We start from the raw sequence: 15,127 nt of genomic DNA, 5'->3' as shown, positions 1-15,127 counted from the left end.
AGTAATTTCATTGTTGATTTTTAAAGATATTGGTGTTTTGTTCAGGTCTGGCTATTTTATGTAGAGTATAATAGAATGCAATGTATTATACAGAAAATATTCAGACCTGAAAAAACACCAATATCAATATCTAGTTATAAGAAATTGGTATCTACATATGATTAAAAAAAATTGCATAATTTAAAATTGAATCGTACTGATTGTGAAAACAATGATAAAATTATTGTTAAAATCAAAAAACACCATACAATGTCGCTTTGTCATAAATGCAGTTTACGTCATAATGTCGATTTGTTGATATGTCATATCAATGAATGTAAGCTCAGCAATCAACTGTCTGACCTTACTATGTGAAATATGCATTCTGCAACAGCCATAGCTGCCAAAAATAGTAAATATGTATATCTATTACGTAATCACGAGCGCCGTGAACGTTTTTCTCTGATTCATGTCATTGTTACGAGAGCCGTGAACGTTTTCTGCTGATTCGCTAAAAGTCATTGTCCGAATGTTAGGTATTTTGCTGAAATAAACCAGTTACCTCTTGCTATATTCTGGTAAATATATTTTGAGAAATATTCACATTAAATGTGTTTTTAGTGCCGTAGGCGCTTTCTGTTAATTTCTTAATAATTTTCTTTTCGAGCAACAAATATTTGGGAAGGTGATACTAATAATTTTTGTACGAAAGCGGCCTGGCTAGTTTTAGTAGAACATAGAATTGACCTTACTCCATGGCTGGTTTGAGTAGAACATAGAATTGAACTCACTACATCGGATGACAATAATAACTTATTTTTGGTAAAATTGTGGACTGGCTGCTTATTGATTAATTTTTATTTCATATTACTTTGTGTTTCGACGTATCTATTTATAATTTTTTTTTCAGTTCCCTCCGAAGGAGCGATATAGCTCAAACGAACACCCTTCCTATGAAAAGTGATGAAGAAGATGACGATGATGATGATAGTATTCCCTACAAGAGGGACAGCATTCCCTACAAGAGGGACTCCGAAACACAAGACTCCACCACAAGCCAAAATTAATAATTTTTGTAAACCACCTACAGAAAGAAATTTTAACCCTTTGAGACTTTGTTACCTAATTCAAATTAGAGTAACGTAAATAGGCACTATAATATGTGTAAAAAAGCCAGAATTAATAATATCTCAAGGCTCTGGTAAATGAGCTAGTTTTTACAGCAATTTCTTGCCGGCAAGATATTGCCATCAAATTTTCCATATTTTCAGGTAAGATTGTAGTGTATCTTCCTGTCTTACTGGTGAGTTCACTCGCCTACCGATAATAGAACAATATTGTCATGCAAAATCTATTTCCTTCTCACTCTGTTGTCACATAGTTTCGTGGAATTATTGCAGGAGAGGGTTTTCGTTTTGTTAATTTGTCTTTTACATTACAGCAATATTGACGGCTAACACCTTGCCCGGCAAGATATTTCCAATAAGCAATTTATCTTGTTCATTTACCAGCAAAGCGTAAAATTTATTATAGATAGTCTTCATAGATAATTTAATTAATTTACTTGTAATAATTTAAGTTAATTATTTTTAACCCCTTTGTTTGGAGAGAAAATGAACAATTATGTTACACATTAATAATAAATTTCATATTTTAAATATTTTTTTTAGTTATAATTTTTTGTATCAAATAAAGTTTTTTTAGTAATAATGTAAGATTGATAAGGTGTTAAAATTAATGTTTCATTGTATCAGAGTTGGAATAATTTTATTTAAGAACATTTTTTTAAATATTAATATTGACTGGTCGGTGGCCTAGTTGACATCGCGTTTGGATCCCACCCAGGCGTAGTGTGTTCAATTCCTCGGCTGGCTAATTCCTCCGTCACAACACAAGCAAGATTTTCAGCTTACCGAGGTGGTAGTAGGATATTTTCAATCATTGTCAGGTTATTCCTAACCCGGGAATGTTTGTTTCATTAAAAAAATAGTAAATAAATATTGAATAGCGCCTAAATAGTTGGCGCCAATATTTTTACAGAATACAATTAGACATCAAAATATAATGTTTTCTTTCCAACTCTGATTTAATTAACGTACCTAAAATTCTTTGTTTTATTTAAGTTTATAATTATGACTTTTTGACTTGTGTTAAGCATTTATTTTTTTAAATTTTATAAATCACAAAATGTTTGCCATAATTACAACATACGTCATTTAAAATGAATTTAAAATTAAAAAAAAAAAAAAAAAATTCTCTCAACATTGCCACTTTGACACAGATTTCATAATTTACCCTGTAACTGAATTTAGTGGAAATAAAATAGATAAAAACCAAATTATTAGTGTTTTTAATATAATATTTTTATTGGAGAGAAAATGCAAAAGCAGCGTTTGCAGATATTTTATTTGACCGTGTTGGATCCTATTTCTTTAACCGTGTTCCACCATTAGACACGGATTATTTTAGCCACATCCACCAACCATGTGTGACTATATTGCACCATATGCAATGTGTAACCATATTGACCTTAAATGACATGTGTATCCCAGGAACACAATTATCACACTTACGCGCATGCCGACACCTTGAAAAGATGGAATTAGTCAAATGCCTGGACATTTTAATAGATATAATATAACCCTTTAACGCGGAGAAAGCATATTACAAACACGGCTAAAGAATTTTCAAACTAATTTTCTCTTTGAAAAATATACGCAACATTGTTAACATTCAAATTGTATACTGCAAATTGTGACAATCAATATTAGGTAACGCATTCTAAGCTGGGAACAGCCAAAAAAATCGATCTTAGCTAAGGGACAAAAATCTGTAGTAAAAGTGATTAGTAAAAACCTTCCTTGCAGCCATCGACATCCCTATTCAAAGAAACACTTGTACTTTTACAAAAAAACTATAACCTACACATCATGTAGATCAAAACTACACCACAAGATTAAGAATAGAACCATGGGTGATTGTAATCATTAATAAATACATTTGGAAACAAGTAAAATTTTAAAATTGGGACGGAAGTTGCCGAAAAGCAAATTTGCTCCATACAGAACAGACCAACAAAAGGTAAGAAGCAATACTTCTTGGTATCTTTTGACTGCGAGACTATGCAGTTTTTTTGCAAAATGTTTTCGTAAATCAATTGGATTCTTATTTAGAGAGAAAAAAGCATTAACTTTTAAATTTTAAATTTATAACAACTCAATTACTGTTAAACTAATTGTGAAATCACAAATGAGCAGAATGCTGCCTGCTCGTTGAATAATAATAACATGTTTGATGACAGTTTAACACAGATCGGAACGGGTGAGCCCTACATCCCACGGTAAGTAATCGACATAAACCAACCGAAGACACAAAAGTAAAGTTGAGAATGTTTTACAGCGCAGCCATTGTGGGAATCTTCTGCGCAGGGTTTCGGTTTATATCGATTATTTATTACCGATACGATATTACCCAGAGGAAAGTGAAGTGAGTGAAAGTGAATAAAGTGTTGTCGCAAATAAGAAATCAACCAAACCGTTTCACAGTTTCAAAGGCTCACATCACTAATATACCGATAAAATCTCAGTTCTTAGTATACCGGTGTAACTTAGTGGATTAAGCCGCAGACGTAGCTCGTTTCCATCCAATCCCCAAGGAACAGATTTCGCTCCTCGCCGAAACCAAAAGATTTTTTAATTTTTTATTATTATTAAATAATAAAGCTACTTGTCAACAGATGTCAGCTGACACATAAACATTATCATAAATAATTTGATACTTTACACTACCTGACAACAGATGGCAATGAACATAAGAATTTGAAAATAATACTACTTACCGCTAATGTTCAACAGATGGCAATAGGTGGCAATAGGATTTTATTAAAAATTAATAATAATAATCCGAATTATCTAGTAAAATGCAAAAAGGAAACAAAACCCCTTGAAAAAAAATCCAGACCCGTTTACAAAATCATTTATAACCCCACGATCCCCAAACAAACAAGACGAGGATAATGTATCATCTGATACAGAATATAATAGAGAAGTAGAAGAAGAATCAGTATTAATAGAACCAAACGAAATGAATAATGCTCTAATCAACTCAAGAATCATAATAAATTCTGTGAAAACAATACTCACAGAAAGCAAAGAAAAAATATCTGGAAAAATATCTGTAGTGCAATGCAATACCTTCCATATTTTGAAATAATAAATACATATTTTACATAATTAGAGCAACAAAAATAATAATACATAGACGATTATGATAGGCACAATTAAAACGGAATATAAGTGAAAAAAAGCTAAACACAAATGAATTAAAAATACTCTGGCCGCTAATACAAAAATTACCCAAAATTTTAATCAAGTAAAAAAAATATGCAGGAAAATAAAACGCTTTTCATTAACAGGAATAGTAAAAATGAAGACATTAAAAAAGATATTAGAAAAATAATTTTACCTGAAACCTATGCAGAAAAGGTAAAAAACACGAACCAGTTGTATTGTTTATCATAAAACCAAAAAAGAAGGATCAGGAAAATAATGAAACAAAGAGTGAAATAAAAGTTAATATTGACCCAGCAAATTTTGGAGTTACCGGCATGAGAAATTTTAAGGATGGAGGGGTTATAGTAGAATTTAAAAATGCCACAGATATTAACAAGGTTCATGATGAGGTGATAGCCAAACTGGGAGATAAATATGAGGTAAAGATTCCTCAAACAAAAAACAAATCCGTTAAAATTATTGGTTTATCTGAAAAATACAGTTTTCAAGAAATGGAGAAAAAACTAAAAACTCAAAATGAGTCCATCTGTAAATAAAGCTCAAAAATAAAGGTGACATATTATATGAAAGAAATAAAAAAAAAACAAAGAAATCAAATAACTTTTACTATATAATATGCCGACGTCGACGAAAAGACTTACGACTGAATGTTAAATGCAGAAAAAAAATATATTGGATGGGACAGATGCAGGGTCTTCGACAATTTAAATATCATGAGATGTTTTAAATGTAATTGGTTCAACCACAAGGCTATAGATTGCAGAAACGTATAAAGTATTGTCCAAAATGCGCAAAAAATCATGACGTAAAAGATTGCACGAATGAGGATATTCAGTGCATCAATTGTATAATGACAACTAAAAGATTAGGACTGAAACAAAATTGTCACTCAGCCGTGAGTAAGGAATGCCCAATTTATAAAAGAAAACTGGAAGCCAAAATGAGCAGAATTTATTTTTTATAAACAATAGCTACGAGAAAGATGAAATTATATACTTGAACATACAAAGCATCATACCACATTACGAAGAGGTCAAAATACTTTTAGAAGAGAAGAAACCTTTTATTTATTTTTATTTTTAATTTAATTTTATATTATAAAAACAAACAGTACATGATTTATAGAAATTAAACAATATACAGGAATAGGTTATTTCATGTTGGGTACCTATGATATGTTTCCTTGTAATGTCTGCTAAGTGGTATGTTTATTCCTTAATTACCAGGTGACATGTGTAGTGCATAGGTGTGTGTGCGAAGTGTGTAATGTATGTGTGAGTGTTTGTGTGTGTGTGTCTGGTGTGTATGCGCATTGAATAGTTTAAATTATTGACATGATGCCACGTTTGAATTTGGGCAGTGAATCCGAAAAAATGTCAATGTTAGAGAGACAAATATTATTTAAAGTAAGAAGTGAAGAGCTCGGTTAATTGGCGAATTAGATGCTGCATTTGTTTTATAATTAAGCGTGTGGAATAGCACTGTATGTCGTGTAAGTCTCAAAAGTATGTTACAGTTAATAAACGACCGAAGTTCTATACAGTTAATGTGATTGTTTAAAATTCTGTGTATAAATATTGAGTCAGCTACTGCTCGTCTTCGCTGCAAAATTTCAAATGTACACTCAAAGTTATTGTTGAATTTGTTGGTAATATATTTTATATATTTGTTTTGGATACGTTCTATACTATCTATGTAAAGTTTATATTGTGGATTCCAAATAGGCGATGCATATTACAGTGTATTTCTGACTAATGTGAAATATAACATTACAATTGTACGCGGATTACTGAATATTTTACTTACACGCAGCACGAAACCAAGCATTTTATACGACCTATTAACGATTGAGTCAATGTGCTTATTAAATATAAGTTTGCTATCAAGGTAAACGCCGAGGACTTTACATTCCGTTTTAGAGATGACAGGTTCATTGTTGAGTGAATATGAGTACTTATTTACGTGTTTATTTCTGGTGAATGTCATAGTGTGACATTTAGAAACGTTTATATCTAGACAGTTAACATTGCAATACTTGCAAAACAATTAATATAGGTAATTCTGTAACGCTTCGCAGTCAAAAAGACAACGAATAACTTAATATTTTCATGTCACCGGAATAAAGTTCATATTTGGAATTTTGACAACATGATCCAATGTCATTTATATAAATGTTGAACATTGGCGGATCTAGGTGGGACCCTTGGGGGACACACGATTTTACCTCGAAATATTTTATTTTTTTTAGTTTTTTATTTTTATTATTGTAAAAAACAGTTTTTCATATATAACCAATTACATTCCATAGTTTTTAGTTAATAGCTTAACTATAATAAAATATACCAATTATATAATTTAATAGGTACATTAATAAATACAGGTGCTAAAGAATGATAAAGTCGACCATGATATTTTACTAATAAAATTGAGTGACATCGGTTTCTCTCAGGATTTTCTCGCTTTCGTAGCGAGCTACTTACACAATCGTCGTCAGTATGTCAGTTACGGACACCAGTTCTCTCACGAATACAAAACTAACTCCGGGATTCCCCAGGGATTGAATCTAGGGCCCCTCCTCTTTCTTTTATTCATTAATGATATAGGCAAGACCATTACCGCTCAAAATATCTCCTCTTTGCTGACGATATCAAACTTTTCAGAGCTATCAAAAGTTGTATCGATTCCATTCTTCTGCAGAATGATCTTGATTCTCTAGTCAAGTGGTCGGAATTAAATAAATTACCCTTCAGCATCCAGAAATGCAGTGTAGTTACATTTACAAGATCCAAAGATACATTTCTATTCCCATATCATATTAGTAAAAATATATTAACACGCAAAAACGAGATTCGTGACCTTGGGGTGATCTTCGGAGCAAATCTGTCTTTCAAATCCCACATATCTGACATTGTCTCCCGCGCCAACAAAATGCTTGGATTTGTTCTTCGTAATGTGAGATCATTTATTAATGGAATCGCAATACGGAGAACATATGAAGCACTTGTCCGCAGCATCCTGGAATACAGCTCCATTATTTGGGCCCTTTCTGAACAAAACCATATCTTAGAAATAGAAAAAGTACAAAAAAGGTTTATGCGTTACCTGTATATGAGGGAATATACATACTATCCATTCTTATATCCATCCTTGTTCTTAACAGGAATGCTTGATTTCAATACATTCATTATACGTCACGAGTTAAGACGCACACAGTTTCGTCGCGCGTATTTTGTTAACGAATAATAATAATACATATGTCTAATAAGCAAAGCATCGCAGTACTGGATGATTGCTACACGCAACTATCGTCAATGAAAACTAAAAACCTCGAACAGGAGCGAATAATTCGGCAATTATCGAATGAAATAATCACTCAAAATAATATCATTTCGCGGCTCGTTACGAGTATTGAAGTCTTTCGGAGTACCTACAGTGCGAATGACAAGGTGATTACAACGCGATCGAAAACAAAAATCAACCAAAATTCAAACTCAGGTGAGAATATTGATACCATCTCTCTCACACCTGCAGTCAGCCAGCCTCGTTTGGCAAACAGCAGTGAACCAGTTACCGTTTCCCCTGCGCCCGCCCCCGCCTCCGAGTCGGTTACACCGGCTGAGAGCAGCGGCGTTAACGTCAAGCAAACCCCCCGCACCGAGCCGCCCTCCTGCCCATTGTTATCATATTGCGCCTTACGCAATAAAAACAAAATTTTAGTCGTAGGAACCAATGACTCGAGTAAGATTAAAGTAATACCCAAACAAAAATTTATTATCGTTTCACGCTTAGATCCCGACACGACGACGGAGGAAGTCATTTCCCATGTCAAAACGAATACAGCTCTCAGCTGTAATGCTGAAAAGTTTATGGCGTTTTCTAAAGAATACTCATCCTTTAAAATAGGAGTCGACGAGCGGAACATCGAGTTGTTATTAAAAGAAGAACTTTGGCCCCGAGGAGTGGTTGTCCGTCATTTTAGTTTTTACAAAAAACGTATTTCTGACAAAGAAAACAATAAAAAGCCACTTCAAACACAATGACTACTATTGTACCAAAACGTGCGAGGACTCAGATCGAAGATGAACAAATTTTATGAAAATGTTCTTAGCCAAGAACATAAGTTTATCGTAATTACTGAGACTTGGCTTAATGAATCGATTTTCAACGCACAGATTTTTGACAGTAGATACATCGTATTCCGAAAGGACAGAAGCACTGGACAAACACGAGGTGGTGGACTACTGATGGCATTACTGAATGAAGAAAGCATGAAGACAGAACGTTTTTCACAACTAGAAACGGGCGATGAAAATTTATGGGTCAAGGTCACTATTCACGACGTTTGTTTGTTTATTTGTGCGGTTTATATACCACCCAGTTCCAAAACAAGTGTTTACACGACTTTTTTCGAAATGCTAATTAGTAATTTAAACTACCTTGTTCGCAAGAAAATTTTAGTGATTGGTGATTTTAATATCAATTCTTCACAAAATCCACGTGCTGTGAAAACCGAACTCTCGTATGTTATGGAACTATTTCAGCTGAAACAATTTAATATAGTTCTGAACTCAAGTGGTCGTACTTTGGATCTAGTGCTAGGTAATTTTAATATGGTCATAGAAAAATCTGATTTCTGTCTTGTTCCAGAAGACAACCATCATCCCACACTTTTGTCAGAAATTAACCTTAAACATGATAAACCGTTAAAAAATCATCATATACTATCAGAAAATAACTTCCGTGGTTGGAATTTCTACAAGGGAGACTTTGAGAAGCTGTACAGCCAACTGCGTGACCACAATTGGCAGGCTATCTTGGAGATTTCCGATGTTGACGAGGCAGTTAAATGTTTTTACGATATCCTATTTGCGTATTTAGATGAATGCTTCCCAAGAAAAAAAAGGCATCGAAAAGAAAACTATCCTAAATGGTTTTCGCGCGAAATTATTGGGGACATAAAGATGAAGCGCATACATCACCGGCGGTGGAGACAATCAGGTTTGGAAAGTGAACACGAGTTATTTAAAACTTATCGTACTAGAATTAAACGCAATATTTCAATAGCCCACAAAAATTATATTTCGGAGGTAGAGAATAACGTGAAAAACGATCCGAAATCATTCTGGAAATATATTTCTGACAAGAAACGTGACAGAGGTTTCTTAAGTCATGTTAATCTAAATGATAGCACACACAAAGGATCCGACATACCGGAAGCCTTCGCAAAGTATTTTCAATCCGTATATAATTCAAAAAAAGTTGATTTTGAATCTTATGTTCCAAGACAGACTGAATCAACAAAAGCTCAAAATATATCTATTCATAGCGTTGATATTGTAGATTTTGTTTTAGCAGTAAAGAAATTGAAACCAAAAACATCGTATGGTCCTGATTTCATTCCACCCTTTATTATTAAGGGATGTTCTGAACCATTATGTAAGCCACTTCTATATATATTTAATCTTACGGTTAAAAACGGAATTTTTCCTAAATTATGGAAGCTGTCGAAAGTCACCCCTTTACACAAAGATGGCGACAAGTATCAAACAACCAACTACCGTCCTATAGTGATTCTCTCCGCACCTGCTAAACTATTGGAAATAATTATCCATAAATATGTTTATACCAAAGTTGAACCATTCTTGATCGAACAACAACATGGATTTAGACATGGCCGATCAACCACTACAAATTTAATGGTATTTACAGATTACTTGTCGAGAGCACTCGATAACAACGAGCAAGTTGACGCATCTTACCATGACTTTGCAAAGGCTTTCGATAGAGTTGATCACTTAGTGCTTCTAAATAGGCTCGAAGAAATTGGTTTTTCGGAAAACTTATTGAAACTCTTTTGTAACTATTTGAGTGAAAGAGAACAATTCGTGTCCTATGGTGAGTTCAACTCTAATGCATATCCTACAAATTCTGGTGTGCCGCAGGGATCCAATTTAGGACCCCTATTGTTTTTAATTTTTATAAACAATATTCAGGGAAAGATTAAATTCGTCCGTTTTCTACTTTTTGCCGATGACATCAAACTCTTTCTGAGAATAAGATCGATAGAAGACTGTAGAAAGCTCCAGGAAGATATCGATGCAATTATTGACTGGAGTATTGATAACAAACTTGGGTTCAACTTCCAAAAATGTTCAGTGATGTGCTTTACAAGGGCACACAAGACCATATATTTTAATTACAAAATGAAAGATACGTCACTGAAGCACATGGTGACTTGCAAGGACTTGGGAATTGTGTACGACATTCGCTTAACATTTCACGCTCATATTGAAAAGATCTGTAAATCAGCCACTAAGATGTTGGGTTTTGTCATACACAATTCGAAAGACTTGACCAACCTTGCAGTAATAAGGCTGCTTTACTTTAGCTTAGTGCGTAGCATTCTCGAGAATGGATCTCAGGTATGGGGGCCAGAGGACACTGTCTATGTACTAATGGTCGAGAAGATACAAAAAAAGTTTTTACGATACCTCTACATGAGAGAGTTTGGTTATTACCCATGGCTGTTTCCAACAGCATTTATCTCGGGAATGCTGGGTATATGCAGCCTTAGTTCCAGAAGGGATGTTGCATTACTCCTGATGGCGTATAAGCTACTAAACGGTTTAGTATCAATACCAGACATTCTGGCTAAAATAGGATTTTATGTCCCGGATAATTTCGCGCGAGGCCGCCAACACAGGCTTTTGATTCTTCCTAGGTGCAGAACTAACTTACCAATGGTGATGCCCTTGGGAAGAATCACTAGGTTAATTAACTGCCTCGCAGGAAATGTGGATATTTTCCACATGTCCTACAACGTATTTAAACGTGAAATATTATTATTCAATACTTAAAATTGTAAATCTAAATTTGAAACTTTTTTCTTTGTCCCACTTGTAAATGTACCTATTTGTTATTCACTTTTTTGTAAATGTTAATTATCGAAATTGCAATGTTCTGGTTCATACTGTTTTTGCAAATAAACAATAAATAAATAAATAAATAAATAAATACATTAGAAGCCCGTAGAAAAATATTTTTAGGCAAACACTTTTTTATGTTAATCTCTGGTAGGTACAATACACAATCCGCTTATGTTGAAAGAGGTTAACTTTTATGTCCCTAACAATTATACTCAAGGGAGATCCCATTCACTCTTATATGCTCCGAAAGCGAGGACTTCTGCCTATCAGAACGCGCCAATAAACAGAGCGACTCAACTGCTTAACGATTCTGCATTAGCCATCGACATTTTCAATGTCACCTACAGACAATTCAGTAACTATCTTTTAACACATGTCACAAAATAGTAAAACTACCTCTGTAAAATTTTTAATTTGTAATCTTCTCCATCATATATTGGTGTATAACCGTTTTATGGAGAACATGAAAAATAAATAAAGTGACAATTTTTTCAGAACATCAGGATTGAAAATCTGCCCGTTTAGCAGCTTGTGTGCTACTAATACCAATGCAATTTTTCTCCTAACGTCAAAACAATTTAATCCCAGCATTCCCGCGAGAAAATCCGAGGGATACAACAAAGGGTTGCACCCAAACTCTCGTATGTACAGGTACCGCATGAACTTTTTTTGCACCTTTTCTACATCATTTGAGTAGAGGGCATCATCGGGTCCCCATATTACTGATCCACTATCGAGAATGCTGCGAACCAGAGTAAAGTAGAGCATCTTTATGACTGCTGTATTGGAAAAAGATTTTGCGTTGCAGATTACAAAGCCTAGCATTCGCATCGCAGAGTTGCACACCGAATCGATATGAGAACGGAAAGTCAGGCGTGTGTCAAAAGTGATTCCTAAATCTTTCATTAGTGAAATATGTTTTAACGAGGTACCAGACATTTTATAGTTATAGTATAGAGTAATCCTAGCCTATGTATAGCACATAATTGTACACTTTCCGCTGTTAAAATAGAGTTTATTTCGATTATTCCATTCTACGATACCGTCGATTTGTAAATGAGTAGAATCCACTTTTGACGTTATATTGGTATAAAGTTTAATGTCATCAGCAAATAACAAAAAAATTACAAATTTTATAAACAGAGCTATATCGTTTATAAACATAGAAAATACAGAGGTCCTAAATTAGACCCTTGAGGGACCCCAGAGTTTGTGAAGTAAGGTTTTGAAGCAAACTTCCCATAAACAACGTATTGTTTTCTGTTAGATAAATGATTGTGGAAGAACAGAAGCATTCTATATTAAAAACCAAAGTTTTCAAGCTTTTTTAGTAATATGAGGTGATCTACTTTATCAAAAGCTTTTGCAAAATCATTATACGATACGTCTACTTGTTCATTGTTATCCAATATATTTGCGACATAATCCGTGAACACCATTCGTTCGTCGTTGTAGATCTGCCTTCCCTAAACCCATACTGCTGATTTATGAGAAAAAGTTTAACTAAACTAAAAGGCTTTAACTTAAAAGGCTTTACTATAGATATATTTTTGTATAATAAGTTCAAATAATTTGGCCGGTGCCGAAAGGATTGCCACAGGTCTATAGTTCGATACATTTGATTGATTTTGATCGGGGAATTTACCAGAATTTAAGTTTATTTATTGCCGCTAGGAAATCATTTTTTATCTACATGTACTATGTCAACATTTTGAGTTAATGCAGAGTAACCTTCGGGAGTATAGGAGTCAAATTCAGCATTTTGATCACCATAATATACTGACTTAAAGTATTCTGCAAATGCTTCGCCCTGTGTGTGTCTGTCCGTTCCATCATACTTGGTTTAAAAATCCGCCGTCTTTCCTCTTTCCGGAAACAAATTTCCAGAAAGATTTTGGATCACTTTTGACGTTGTTTTCGATATTTTTAATGTACTCCTTGTATGCAATAATTATACAACATTTGATTTTAGATCTTAGAACGCAAAACTTTTCCCGATCTCCTACCGAACCGGTGCGCTTCCAAATTCTGTGATATTTGTCTTTCTTTTTCAAGTCCCTAAGAATCTCACCATTAAACCACTTAGGGTATTTTCTTTCCGAGCTAGGTAAACGTTTTCTTTTAAAACACATATCCAAAAGATCACAAATTACACTATAGAAATAATCTACATCTTAAAGTTCAAAGTTCCAACAAAGGTTTCCAGTCTTGAGAATTCAAGTTGAAATAAAAATGTTAGAAATTACCACGTTCAAGTTTCCATCCACGCTTAACACAATTTCTGTCGTCGTTAACTAATACATTCTGACAATAAGATTTCCTTTCATTGAGTGCAATTTCTATACATAAAGATGGATGGTATGAGTCTTCACTAACAAGTGAGTACATAGATTTGAACACTTTTAAGTCAAAATTACTGATAACAATGTCCAGTGTCCTGTTTGTTATATTAGTGATAAAGTTGTTCTGTTTTATTTTGAATAGTTCCATAAAGTATAGTAAGTCTGTTTGAGTTGCTTTATTACTAGCACAAGAGTTTAAGTTAAAATCACCAACAATAATATTTTTTTTTATCTACTTAAACTTTAAAATTAGCTATGAACTTGTCGAAAAATTCAGAGTAAATATTTATCTGTGAAGCTGGTGGTATGTATACTATACAGATGTAAATACAAACTTAATTTATTTTGGCCTTAATCCATAAGTTTTCACCGTCGCTTTCTAGAAAGGTGAGTCTCTGGTTTTGCGTGATGCGGTCGCGTCTCACGGCTAGTAGCACGCCTCCTCCTCTTGAATGACCCGAGGTCCTGTCCTTTCTGAAGACTTCATAACGTTGATCAAAGAGTTGAGAATTGTGGATGCTGTCGTTTAGCCACGTCTCCGATATTAATATAAGGTCATTGTCCTGTATAGTTATACTTTGTAAGAAATCATCTGTTTTTGATCTCAATCCCCGCACGTTTTGATAATAAATTGTGCAAGGGGGAGGATACTCTTTTAGCCTGCCTAGTCATTCCGCATCTTTAATCAGTTTGGATTGGCTTAAATCAACCGGATTTTGTCTCGGTTTTACGTATCGGTAATGTCTTACCGGTACTCCACGAGGCCATAAATCTTCTTGCAAAAGTTTTTCATACAAGTTCTCCGTTACTCTAATGCTGAATGCAGCGTATTCTTGTGAATTTGCGATTAATTTCTGTACCTCACATTTTGTTATTTTGTTCTTCACTAGATGTGCCCGGATATCTTCTTCTGTAGTGTCCTTTAGAATCCTAGATACAATGATATTCTTTATCCATGGAAATAATTTGACATTCGAAGACTTATCGGAGTAGCCGACGACCAGGTTCTTAGTTGTCCGTTGCCTGGTTTTGCGTTTGACGTTCATCCATTGTTCTTTGTTTGATGGAATGTCTTCCGATTGGGCCTCTGAAGCTGGAGTGTTTGATTCCACCTCACTTGTCTTCGAGGTCATACCGCTGAAAGAGGCATTTTCGGAATGATTCGATGCGTTGTCTTTTGCTTTGGTGGCCGTTCTAGTAAGCGGTCGTTCCTTGGCAGCAGTTTCCGTAGCGCGGGGTGCGGTGTGAGGTCGGTGACATCGGCCTCACGGCGAGCCGTGGCCGTTGGAATGGACGTAGGTAGGCCTAAATTGTTGTTATTGTTTGTCATTTGTTGATCCAACATCGTTTCAACGCACTTTACCCGGGTCGACAATTCGTTAATAGTCTTATTTTGCTCGAGAATAATACTCCTTAGTTCTTGGAGGATGGTATCACTCATTGTTACGTTGTCGGGTGAAAAAAAACTAACGTTATAACTTTTAAATTAACGGCGGTGCGACAAGACGTGTGTTCAATCGAACAATCCCTACTTTACAGTAATCTTAATCAACGGTGTCTTTTGAGAAGACACCGTTGATTAAGATTA

The sequence above is a fragment of the Hesperophylax consimilis genome, chromosome 21, assembly GCF_061612785.1.
Source record: "Hesperophylax consimilis isolate HC1 chromosome 21, BYU_Hcon_1.0, whole genome shotgun sequence".
NCBI classification, from domain to species: Eukaryota; Metazoa; Arthropoda; class Insecta; order Trichoptera; family Limnephilidae; genus Hesperophylax; species Hesperophylax consimilis.
This window is presented reverse-complemented; position numbering follows the sequence as displayed.